Raw genomic sequence first — 13946 nt, 5'->3', positions numbered from 1 at the left:
GATGCTGCTTTGCATAAATGCATTTATGATACTTTCTTTATGATTTACAATGATGAAATCAAGGGCACTTGATGTCAAGACATTTATCAGCATTTGCATGGTCTGTTGTTGTTTTCTTCCCGGTATTCAGTTTCATTTCGTTTTCTTCATGTTCTACAATGTACATCATGTCACATGTAGTATAACCATGAATAAAGAATACATTTCAAAATTAAACATAAAAATATACACAGTGTTTTTTCATGAATATATCATACACAAAAAAACTATCACAGGTGGTATAGTTATTTGCGGCTCAAATGGGGACTAATTTAACATCTGGTGAGAGGCCATGCACATTTTCGCACGTTCCAATTATATTTCTACTCTGTTACATCACTGTTTAACAATTCTAGTATGATTGTGTTTCGTAAAAATAAAAGTTAAAATGCAGCTTCATAACAGAAAACAAATATTCGAGCGTGGAATCATCTATGTTTACCCCTATTATTTCACCCCCAATATTCGTTTAAACAGAGTAACATGTCCATGATGTCTAATTTTATATAAAAAAGAATAGAAAGAAACAACACATTTCATTGTCAATCAAAAACCTCCACTCGTTCCCTTTAAAAGATCAGTTTTCTAATGTGGGCGAATTATGGTACAGTACACTGTCATTTCATGAGATTTTACAAAGAATGTTTAGTTTGTCAATTCGTTCTTGATATAAGGATTCATCATAAAAAATTTCATACTGATTTTTAGATCAGGGGCCCTCAGTTGTAATTTAACTAGTTTAAGGAATGTCTGGCATGATAATCCCCTTCTGTGCATCTACTGTTAATTGCACTGGTATCACAGTAGGGGCCAATTTCCTGTGTATTCGTTTATTGGCTCAGGGCCATTTAGGGTTCATTTAGAGTCCATTTTTATAATACAATATCGAAAACTGCACAGCAGGATACTCAGACCAAGACTTATAAGACAATTAGGCAATAAGATTAAGATTAATTAACAGAGGCTGTGTACAAATACACTGTTATTATCTTCTTTTTTTGGTGGGGGGGGGGGGGGGGCGTGTCACTTATAGAAGGATTAAACTAGGCCTTTAAGATCAATGTTGACTTCAAATAGTTCGTCTAAATCATGTTTTTTTACGATAATCTATTTTTTCTTTTTAACTCAAATCTAAAGACATTATATCATTGTTTGCGCTTTATTGAAGTAATTTGCATTAGCTATACCTATAAATCTGAAGTGGCGCGTTGTTGCGCGTGATTCATCGGGCATAGGGTGTGCCAGGCATCATATGTAGTGGAACTTGTACAACAATATTGATTTGAACACATTTAAGTTTCAATACAAAGAACCTCGGCCACTATCTATATGCATCCACAGTGGCTTGATGACAAAGGCTCATTAAAGTCATAATAAAAAAATTCAACTAGCCAAAATTATTTCATATTACAGTATAGGGTATTTTTGAATTTTGTCAAATCTCATTTTATGTTTATGGCAATGTATTATATTGATGATATACATGTTCAAGTATGTATAAAATATAATTTTGGCTAGTTGAAAATTTTTATTATGACTTTAATGAGCCTTTGTCATAAAGCCACTGTGGATGCATATAGATAGTGGCCGAGGTTCTTTAATGCATCCATATTCAGGCTATACATGAGTACATTTATTCTTCTTGTCATTCAAGAACAACCTCATGTTTTTATTTGATACCATCACAGTGTAGCATGTATCTTATTGCGTTTGAAAATTGAAAATTATTTCTCATAAAATGTCCAGACGCCTTAGCTTGATATGGAGAAAATGATTCAGTTATGTTTCCTGTATGCGGGCTACATGATCAAACATGGCGTACTTAACAAAATGGGGCAAACTTTAATGCGTTATTCATTCATCACTGCGCTCGCTACAGTACACTTCGCTTGCAATACATTCCATTAAATTCACAATATGAACGGTTGTTTTGATACCTGTTTATTACTTACTCAATTAGAATGCTGTTGCAAAGAAGTAAAGAAATACATGACTATGGAAGGTCTTACGGATTTAAAGTATCCCCCCCCCCCCCGCCCGTATTGACAAAATGTTTTCTCAAAATATGTGTTTTAATATACAGTACAGTAGTACACCTTAACGTAAAAACTTATATTGGTGTACGGTGGGGAACAAAGTTAATTTGAATACCAACCAATAATATATGATGTGACGTATACAGTATCGTGAAACAAATATTAATGATATGAAAATCTTGAAGTTAGTCCTTTTTTTTTAGAATTTGATGTTTTAAATCATGTGAAGAATACTTGGTTTATTTTATATAATGTTACAACTGTACTGGGCAGTTGCCTTATTCCGGATCAGTTTTGAAGTTTTCTTAAAATACTTTTTTTGACGATTTCCGATTTTTTATCAAAAAGATTTATCCAAATTCAAAATTTGGGGTAATGCAGTCCCGGGACCTGGCAAATATAACTGCCGCATCCGCTTCCGGTGTAAATAACAGAACCAAGGACATGAAGGCGAACGTCTGTGTTTTTGGACTTCTTCCTCCTAGGTAACAAAACTTAATCATTTTGAAAGTACTTTGGGCTTTTGCAAAAGATCTTACTTATCTAATTTAAATAGTTTGGTTTTAGAAAATTAGGTCACATTTTATTTTAATAACACACCGGTTATGAAAAAATATAGGCTGAACATCATTAAAAAAGAAGCCTACTGGCTAAGGGCACAAATCCGAACACTTTTTGAGGTTTTTCACAATTATCTTGGAGAGTTTTTGTTGTTGTAAGTTAAAACTGCGTATGAAACATCTTTGGTTAATGTGACACAATCTGTCAAAGTACAGATTCACGATCTCATGAATTTTATGTCGAAAATCGTTCAGTTTATGGACAGTAAATCACCCTTAAATTTATGCTATGGAGGGCACAAACACCGAAGACTTGCAAAGCGAAAATACATGGTCACACAATTATAATTTATTAGTATGCTATATTAAATGCAATTTTATGCAAACATAAAATTATTTATGGCCGTTGTTCAATTTATTTCTTTACGGCCGTGGCACGGGATTTAGGCAATATCTCAGGAATTAGCCATACGGGCACTTTATCCCAGGAGCCAATCAATTTCCCCCTTTTTGTGCCACGTGACGCTACAGGCCAATCAGAATGCGTCTGCCATTCTTCTTTGTTCTCTCTGGCGTATGCTAAGCACTCGCCAGTCTCTGGAATATATTTTTACCACCACCTCCCCACCTCCTCCATTTTATATTTTCCTTCTAATTTTATGGACGCTCTTTTCAGAGTCTACCTTGTTTTCTTTTCTCCGTTTCTTTCACTTACCGCCTCGTACTTTAAGATTTACCAATTATTGTTGTAATTGTTTTGCTTTTCCGGGCAACGTTTTGTATTTTCCATTGCCTTATAACTACTGTTCTTCCGAATGTGTTCACCTAACTTTGTTAATTTTGAGATTTCATGTTGTTTTTGTAATTGTATGTTTTTTTTCTGACCACTTTGTTAAAATATGCATCTAGGGGTGGGCGGTTTTGGTCCACCCAGATGTGTTTTTCGGACAACTTTTCTAAATTACCTTTTGAATAACTCAGCAATATTTATGGCATTTTTATAAATGCCCGTTTTTCATTCAAACGGTGTTTGTTTTCCTTCAATCCATACTAGTTCGACTTCCCTGTTACATAACATAACTTTGACCTTGGACAATTACATAAATAAACACTTAGCTGTAAAGTTATTTATTGTTGCCGATGTTTTTCAAAACATGCAATTCAAATGTAAAGCGTGATTTCTATTCATAAATATCTTGAATGTGGGTCAACATAACTGCAAAACCTAAAGATGCGCGTGCGCCCTCTGACGTCATTCCCCCATGTGCTACATTTTGATCTTTAAGCGTAAACACTTTGAATGGCATTTTTTAGAAAAATACTTAACAAAACAAGATGAAACTTCGCAAGTGTGACCAAGGCAAGCCTCTGTATTGATCTAGATCATTGAATAATCGATCACGGTAAACAAACGCGTGTTTTAGCCGATGTTCGGGATTTGTGTCCTGTTCGAAAATGTACCGTCAACCAGTAGACGGCATTTTAGAATGACTAGAATTTAAATATGAATGACTAACATGACATTTTGCATATTAAGAAACTATCTTCAATACTTATGGAAGCTGTGAATATACTTTTTATACAAAAGAAAAAGGGAATAAAAAATCAGGTCTGGAATTTACTGGGCATGTACCCATATAGTAATGAAGAAGACAGATCAATATAGACAGGAGTACCACCTTAAAGGCTTCAATAAGTGCCCCCCCCCCCCCCCCCCCCCCCCCCCATCTGTGTACAGTTCACAACCTCTGTGTATTGATCTTAATGTACTTCCCTTGATCCCACTAATCACATCTCCGATCTGAGTATCCTGAGCACACTGTGCAGTTTGGGAGGCCCAGAGCCAATAAATGAATATACAGGAAATTGGCCCCTTCTGTGACACCAGTGCAATTAGCTGAAGATGCACAGCAGGGGATTATCGTGCCAAACATTCCTTACACTAGGCCTTTAAAATGGTAGCAACATTATTACCAGTGTGCCAAATTCATCACACACACCTTTTTGCCAAAATTGAATTATTGGACAGTCTTGGCACAGAAAGAAAAAAATATAATTCCTGATGTTTTAAGAACGCAATTGTCACAAATTTAAGGTAAAAAACTTAAAATCATTTCAAGTTACATGTATACAACCAAATATCATGAAACAAATAAAGACTCAGAGTATTGACAAAGGACTTTTTGCAATTGCATTTGTTACATCCTACTATTTAAATCACAAACTTTGTCATAACTTAATTTTTGATTCAACAAAATTAAGATCACATTTGATACAATGCTTTAATAATTGAAAAATACTTCCGACAACATGCAAAACAATAGGCTTCAGAAGAATAAAACTATTAAAAATGGAAGTGATAGGCAATTACTGTATTTGCAATAATGCCCTCCCCTGTTATAATAATATGGTTTGATGTGACAAAAGTAAGTTGGTATCATAATTATCGTGTTAATGCAACTACAGTAGTGATATTTTACTGGCAGATAAAGAATTTCTCTGTCATATTCGGCTGTATGAAATCAATCATGCTCTAAGTCGTGATGTCTTTTTTGTAATCATTATACTATATTGTTTCCCATTGTTAATAGTCATATTTTATATTATTCTTTTCAAGTCAACTTGATTTCATACTATATTACGCTAGTCGCTTGCAATATATTTATAAATCATATTATGTTGTTCATGCTACATTTGCTACTTTGTTTGTAATGAAATAAAAATAAGAATCTTATCATTGCTGTTTTCTGATATGAAAGAAATGAACACTGGACTTAGTTAAAGTGTGCTCTATTATCATTTGCTTGCTTCCGAAAAAACACACCCTCATAAAGCATAACTCTTTTTACTATTAAACAAATAAAAATATTTGATAATTGATTGCAGACTTTTTAATTAATATTGCATTTGAATTCATAAATAATTAAAATGAAAATATATCAAATACACATTATTTGCATACATGCCATATCCCCCGGCGGGGGGAATTTCGATCCTTCCCCCGGTCTTTTTTTTTTTTTTAGAAATTTTACATCAGGCAATAATGACAAAGTGAAACCTCAGTATTTGAGTGGAACTGAATGTAAAGAAACAACTCCACCAGGGTGAAATGCCAAAAGGAAACTTTTACAACAAGTGATCAATTAATTTGTAGTAATTATCAAAGGCAAAGAAATATTACTATTTTGGAAGGAAGAAATTAATAATATTTATTCCATTCTCTTATTGTCTGAAAGTCATCAAAGCTGATAGAATTCAGCACAATTTTTTTAAAAGACTCTGGAGGAAGGTTAAATTTAATTTAATTGTCTTGAAAACATATTTTTCCAATGACATATTTTGTTCTGCAAGTGCATTACAGTATGACATGACAGTGTATCATAAGAATATGATAAAAACATAATGACATAAAATAATTCTGTATAATGAAAAAGTTAAGAGGTTTTCATAGCCAACTATAGGTGAATACATTTTTTTGTACTTGCGTCTAAAAATACTTTAAAATTTCGCCAACTTAGACTTGCTACAAAAATCCCCCTGAATACAACCAAAATCCCCCTGAATTTTCAGCCTTTTGAACAAATCCCCCTGAATGGTCTCCAGAAAATATGGCATGTATGATTATTTGTTATCTTCTTAAGATATTATGGCCCTTTCACCACCTTGATTACGTAATGATCACATTATAAAATCAGACAGCTAATCATATTAAATTTAAGAACCTTTACTCACAATTTGCAGTTTGTGAAATGTGTGATTTTTTTTAAGGTGCTTATGTACAGTAGAAACTCACTAAACTGGAACTCCACAAAACCGGAATCCTCAGGATACCGGACTTTTTTCAGAGTCCTGGTTTTCCCCTTCTATTTTCAATGTAAAAAAATCCCTACAAAACCGGAACCCCGGAATTCCAGATACCGGACAAAAAATCGAGAAAATTTGTTGTCAACGTAATTTTACCTCACAAAACCGGACATATACTTGTTTCAACATGTCAAAATGATTTTGTGTATTAGGAATTCGCGAATCGCGTGTCATTTTGTTTTGACAGCCGGTGCGTCGTTAAATATTGCACCTGTGATGTTGTGTTAACTCAATAATCGATAATAATGATTGCGCTGTGGATTGACTGCCGCACGATAATCAAACTTGTGAAAAGAAAATTGATTGAAACATTAATTTGTTTGTTGCAGAAAATAAAGAACTAGAAATGGTTATTAAGTGATCATTTTGGAGGGTTGTTTTATCTAAAGACTTTTATGATTGAATCAAATTAGAGCGGTGTGTTAATTAAACTATCAAACATACTTAACAAGCATTAAATTACAGATAATCGGATAATTTGTTTGTATCGTTACTTAAATCAATAAATGTTATCTTTATGTGTTTTCATTTTATTCCAGTTTTCAACTTCCCTTTAAAGGTTAACTCAGTTAATATTTTGAGTAAACTTACTCCATACATCAAATCCTCACTAAACCGGAATCCTCAATTTTGCCCAGTCCGGACCTTGTCCGGTTTAGTGAGTTTCTACTGTACATCCATTAAAATATACCAAAATTAGCCTTTAACTGATAGATTTTAAAATAAAATTACATGTGATAAACTCTAACTTGAATACAAAACACCAGCAGTACTGAACAGTATCCTGTTGTTGTTGATTTTTATGCCCCCCTTCGAAGAAGAGGGGTATATTGCTTTGCACAGGCATGTCGGTCGGTCGGTCCGTCGGTAGACCAAAGCTTGTCCGAGTGATAACTCAACAATTCCTGGACGTATGGTCATCAAACTTGACATGAAGGTTGGGCCTGACCAGTAGATGACCCCTATTGATTTTAGGGCTCATCGGGTCAAAGGTCAAGGTCACAGTGGCCTTTAATTGTAAAATAATTTTAAAGCTTGTCCGAGTGATAACTCAACAATGCCTAGACCTATGGTCATCAAACTTGATATGGAAGTTGGGCCTGGCCATTAGATGACCCCTATTGTTTTTGGGGGTCATCGGGCCAAAGGTCAAGGTCACAGTGACCTTGAATGGTAAAAGGATGTCCGAGTGATAACTTGACAATGCCTGCACCCATGGCCCTCATAATTGACTTGGAGGTTGGGCCTGACCAGTAGATGAACCCTATTGTTTTTGGGGGTCATCGGGCCAAAGGTCAAGGTCACAGTGACCTTGAATGGTAAAAGGTTGTCCATGTGATAACTCTACAATGCCTACACCCATGGCCCTCAAACTTGATTTGGAGGTTGGGCCTGACCAGTAGATGACCCCTATTGTTTTGGGGGGTCATCGGGCCAAAGGTCAAGGTCACAGTGACCTTGAATGGTAAAAGGTTGTCCGTGTCATTACTCGACAATGCCTGCACCTATGGCCCTCAAACTTGACTTGGAGGTTGGGCCTGACCAGTAGATGACCCCTATTGTTTTTGGGGGTCATCGGGCCAAAGGTCAAGGTCACAGTGACCTTTAATGGTAAAAGGTTGTCTGAGTGATAACTCGACAATGCCTGCACCCACGGCCATCAAACTTGAATTGGAGGTTGGGTCTGACCAGTAGATGGCCCATATTGATTTTAGGGGTCATTGGGCCAAAGGTCAAGGTAACAGTGACTTTGAACGATAAAAGGTTGCCCGAGTGATAACTCAACAATGCCTGCACCCATGGCCCTCAAACTTGACTTGGAGGTTGGGCCTGACCAGTAGATGACCCCTATTGATTTAAGGGGTCAGAGGTCAAGGTCACAGTGACCTTGAAAGCAAACTCGACAATTCCTGGACCTATGGTCATCAAATTTGACATGAAGGTTGGGCCTGACCAGTAGATGACCCCTCTTGACTTTGGGGGTCATCAGGCCAAGGTCAAGGTCACAGTAACCTTTATCGCAAAAAAGTTAACAAATCTTCTCCCAGTGATATCTCAACAATGCCTGAATCTATGATCATCAAACTTGACATGTAAGTTGGGCCTGACCAGGAGATGACCCTTATTGATTTTAGGAGTCATTGGGTCAAAGGTCAGGTTCACAGTGACCTTGAATGTGAAAATGTTTCAAGTGATAATTGGACAATGCCTGCACCCATGGACCTCAAACTTGACTTGGAGTTGTGTCTGACCTGTAGATGACCCCTTATGATTTAAGGGGTCATTGGACCAAAGGTCAAGGTTACAGTGACCTTGAACGAAAAATGCTTGTCTATATGATAACTTGTCAATGCCTGCACCCATGGCCCTCAAACTTAACATTTAGAATTTTGGTGACCAGCTGATGACTACTATGGATTTTGAGGTCATAGAGTCAAAGGTCATGGTCATAACACACTCAATCCTTTGAATGGTCATAATCTTAAAACTGCCTCAACGGCATACAATGTTAGTGACAAATCAAGGGGCATTTGGTCATTTCGGTCCATGCATATTTCATTCAATTGTCCATATAATCCTGACAACATGGCGCTCAGGGGGGGCATAATGTTTGACAAACATCTCTTGTTTGACTTCTTAGTTCAACATACACTTTAACTATAAATATGTTCAAAGGAATCTTTCTTATTATATGTTAGGCCACAACAAATTGATCATTTGTTCTACAGATTTTGCCCAAAAAAAGTAGGAGCGAGCGAGCGAAAAAAAAATTAAAATACTTTTTTTTAAATTTCAGGCAATTCAGAGGCGAGCGCAAGGTGAAAAATTAAAAAAATATATAAAAAGTTTATTTCTTACCAAATATATCATGCAATATGTCAAGAAATGCTTTTTAATTGCAAACATAGGTTCTTAGTTTAAATATAAATTAAAAGGTTTTGATTGTATCACATGAAAATCTGTCTCAATATATAAAAAATGGCAATAAGATCCAGTGCTTTACTATTAACTTCAATTTAAGCATGGATATATTGTAAAGACAACATTCCTCATAGTAACGTGCAATTATTCGAAGACCAAAAAGAAAACTATTGTATTCATCCCGTAACTTAATACTATCACAAAATAATTTTTTTTTAGACTAGTAAGAGTAATTCATCATTTGAGCATTTCCAAAAATTGGGTCAGGTCTATATTTGAACCTCTTGAAGCAAATGATAAGGTTGTAGTGACTTTGACATTGAGAATTAAAAACTGAGAAATGCATTTTAGAATTTAAAAAATAACTCACGGAAACATGTTCATTTGTTGTAAGTCGAGTGTCCGTGTATTTTAATATAAGTTTTGCACTCAAGTCTAAATTTTGAGTACAAAACAATGAATTACTTAAAACACACATAAATAATTATTGCCTTCGACGCTGTGAAACTGTTGTTGTTTACTGAAGACTATAATCCATTGACTATGACACTGATTTTCAATTAAAAATGTGTACTTTACATTTACAAAAACTGAAAGTATCCTGCAAATTAATACCGGAAATAAATAACAACGGTGCGTCCTGCAAAATATTCCTGACAAAAAAGACTGTCAACAAATATCGGCTGTTTTGCGGTTACCCGGACCTGATTTTGTCCTGACACGAGGAAAGTTTGCTCGCGGGGAATGAAAGCATGGAAATACCTTCAAAAAAGGGCGAAGTCGACGTTGCAGGTTTAAATTTTAAGTAAAAAAACTTCAGAAAATAGAGGAAATTCAGAAGTAAAAAAAATAATAATATGCGCGGCCAAATAGTATGTGCTGGCGCAAAAAAAGTTTTTTTTTATTTTTTTTTTCGTTTTTCGAATTTTAGGAGCGGCAAATCCGACGAACAAATGATCAATTTGTTGTGGCCTTATCTGCATTTGTCCATGGCCTTCTGTGTGTGATATCTGTGTTACTCTATCTCTTTGTTATCTGGGTTAAATACCAGCCCTGTTAACAGGGCATTATTGTGGCTTAAACATGAAACTGCCTATATATAAGCATTATCCATAAATTAAACAAGATGAGTCTTTAAAAATTAAGAGTTTAATGAATATTTTTATAGATCCCTTCATTATAACACTTGAACTGTTGAACATGTTCAAGATGACATGAACTGATGAAGTACATTGTATTAAATGCATGTTCAATATTGTTGAAAATCTAACTGCCACTTTGTCTAATAACACCTCAGATAAATGAACTGTTGAAATTAGAATACATTAAGCAGCAAAGAATAATAGTAGCCACAATAAGGCACATTAAAACAGGGAACTTTCTTAACAGAACCAAGAAGCATAGGGTCGCCCAATGTAAAAATTGTGGAAAGACTCTTAGTAAAGTGGTTATTTATATTGACTACATGGGTGCCACACAGATAATTACAAACTGTTTCAAATGTGTTCCATGTTTGTTGTATTTGGGGCTGTATAGTTATTGTACAGAAAACTGTTGGTTTAAAATACCTGAAAAACTTATGTGATGTGAAGGAATATTGATTAAGAATGCTTAGAATTTCAACAATTCATTGTTCTGAGTCGGTTAAAATGGCCTGCAATTAATATTGTTGACACAAATATCATGTCTTTCTTATGTTTTCGTGGGCCATCCCTTACCTTAAAAAGTATCTATTTTCCCATGTTTGTGACAAAATTCGGGTGGGAAAAAGACCCTAGACATTTTGAGAATATTTGCGCTGCAAAAATGCCGAAATTGGGAAATTTCACAGTTAAAAGAACAAGCTGTCTAGTCTCATGCGAATAAGGAAATTATTTAAAAATATGGTAGTTTCATTTGCCTTTAAACCCAATATGGCTGAAATATCAATCATTTATGTGTAAATATTTATTGCAATAAATCATTGGTCGAAATTAACACAAGCCCGCAAGCCCTGCACTGGTAAAATGTCTTACGGGCTTGCTCAAATTCTGAATTTTATATAGCAGGGCTTTTTCAAAAATTTGATGCCAAGCTATAGTATATGAATTCGGGCTTGTTCATCCAAAAGACTACTTTTGATTGGGATTTTTTTCTAAAGATTGGGGAAAATATCTTATATTTTGCTTTGGGAATGTGTCTGGTAGTCGAACCAGTGGGTACAGTTCTATACAAAAAGCCCTGCTATCACATTCATGAAGTTGTTATTTGCTTCTCTAGAATCCAGTTATTACTAGTGTTAATGTGATGGGCTAAATTCATTTTTTTGTGTATATTTGAAATTCTTTTTTTTCGGGTTAAAATATCCCTATGCAAGGGCCCCTGCTCCATTTCCCTAGAGCTAAGAGACAATTCAGACCGGATATGCAGATGTACAACAATGAAATCTGTTTTTGATAAACATATACCATAGAAAAAAAACAGATAACTATATCTGATGATATATAAAATGATTATTCAACAAATTATCGACTTTCCTTTAAACTCTCTTGCTACCTTTCTGTAGGTCGTTTTATCTGTGGTGTTTAACTGTATTTAATTATTTATATTAGCTTCAATTACTAATTTGTTAGTCAGAATAAATCACTTAAATTCAAAATGCCAAATACTCTTTGAAATTGAACCAAGTTGAACCATGACTGTTGAGTACTAAAGTATAACATATAGTATATGACTGTATAATCAAGTAATTTCCCCAGGACCTTCAGTTTGGATGTTAATCAATTAACTAACGCAAACTGAATCATTAAATATTTGCAAACTTGGAAAACAATATGTTTTAAATTGAATATTAAATCTTTGTATTAATTTAAATAAAAAAAATGTAGATTTATAAGTTAAAAAAACCCATCTTTATTTGAAATTAATAAAATCCTATAAAAACAAAAACTGAGCAAAACATGATGTTTCAACAGACTTTTGTCTTCATCATCGATTTTTACTTTCAAATTGTTACTACTGTGAAAGTTATATGGATCTGCTCATCTGCTGTCTTTCTAACATTATTTGAGACAACTTTTTCAGCTGTTCTTGTTAACATTTCAGTATGTAAGCATATAATTGAAATATTTCATGTTTAAAAGTTAACAACAATGTCGTTAATCATGTTGTTAACTTTTACAAAGTTCTGAACTATCTGCCCAACAATTATTAACAATTATGATTAATTGTATGAGGTACATAATTAACTACTTACTAGTATGCATTGTTGATAAAACATGATACATTTAGTAGCATATAAACAAAAAAATGAAAAGGAATGACAAATAATCATGTTTATGAGACAAGTAAAATGGGGGAAAAATATGGTAAGTAGTATATTAATTTGGATGTTTGGTATTCCAGATATAAGTTAAAATCCCAACATGCCCTTAATCTTTTAAAAATGTCTTAGACTGAACACCAAGTCAAGTTCATGTGCAATTGTGGAACGCCTTGCTGCCTTAGTTTATTAGTCTACCTTCTATCACGGGCATACTCCATTATGCTATGTACAAGGTGTGTTTTATCGTGTAACTTTACATAACGTCATTTTTAAACACATGTGCAAAACAAACACCATCACTTGAAAATTATTAAATTCATGCGCATTGTTTGAAGCAATTGAAGAAATCACTGGTTTAAAAAAGTCAACTTCATCAGAGGGAAGGAGTAATGGACAATCATTAAATACTGAGAGCGGGAGAGATCAGAGGTGGTGTGGAAAATAGGAATGACACCAACCGACACATGCAAATTTATGAATCTGGAGGGTGCATTAAGGAAACGTTTGAGGCACTCATATTTGATTGGCACAAACTTTTTGAGGCAGTGGTGACGACATAATTGGCAATAAAAGAATGGGTCGACAACAGGATTATGGCAGTATGGATCAAGTGCAGCGAGTCATTTCCATAGATCGGCAGAATCGATCAACGATATAGCGGATAGTTTTGAATTAAGCCATGGAAATGTTTATAACATCTTGACAAAGGACTTGGTAATAAAAAAAGTGTGCACATGATTGGTACCATCCGAAAATTTTCTACAGCGCTGGAGAATGGAAGCGTCTATTCTTAAGTCGTATCATTACCATGGATGTAACCTGGGTGAACTTTTAATTCCCTGAAATGAAAAGGAAATCTATGGTGTTGGAAAGATGATCTTCACCTCCACCTTAGAAAGCGAGGAGATCCAAACCAGCAAAGACGATAATGTACATTTTCTTCATGGGCAGCCAGAGAATGCTTCAGCAACATGCAGTACCGAGGGACCAGACAGTCAATGATTGCTATCAAAAAGTAGGTTACATCAACATATTATTTATGATCACAAAATATATTATGAAATTTAATAGTTATTTCTAATTTATTCCAGGCATTTCGAATAATATAATTTGGGTTCATATTGATTAAACATATGTTTGTGACATTTTAAGTTGGGCAGAGTCATCTAACGAAAGCATTGAGAAAGTCTGGACTCCGAAATTGAAGATTTGATCTTCCAT

At 34.7% G+C, this 13946-nt stretch overlaps 1 protein-coding gene across 2 annotated transcripts in view; it reads left to right on the top strand.

The window, feature by feature from the left end:
- The window catches only part of LOC128238227 (uncharacterized), a 56968-nt gene that overhangs the window by 5993 nt on the left and 37029 nt on the right, over positions 1-13946 (top strand). The window contains exon 2 of one of the 2 annotated variants that reach the window (XM_052953908.1): positions 13061-13740. The exons of the other annotated variant lie outside the window; for it this stretch is intronic. The gene's annotated coding sequence lies outside the window, so the exon portion shown is untranslated. The remainder of the gene's footprint in view (positions 1-13060; positions 13741-13946) is intronic. 2 annotated transcript variants of the gene reach the window in all.

This window comes from Mya arenaria, chromosome 6 (genome assembly GCF_026914265.1).
Source record: "Mya arenaria isolate MELC-2E11 chromosome 6, ASM2691426v1".
In the NCBI taxonomy this organism is placed as follows: Eukaryota; Metazoa; Mollusca; class Bivalvia; order Myida; family Myidae; genus Mya; species Mya arenaria.
Note: the sequence above shows the minus strand (reverse complement) of the source record. Positions and strands in the feature narration are given on the sequence as shown.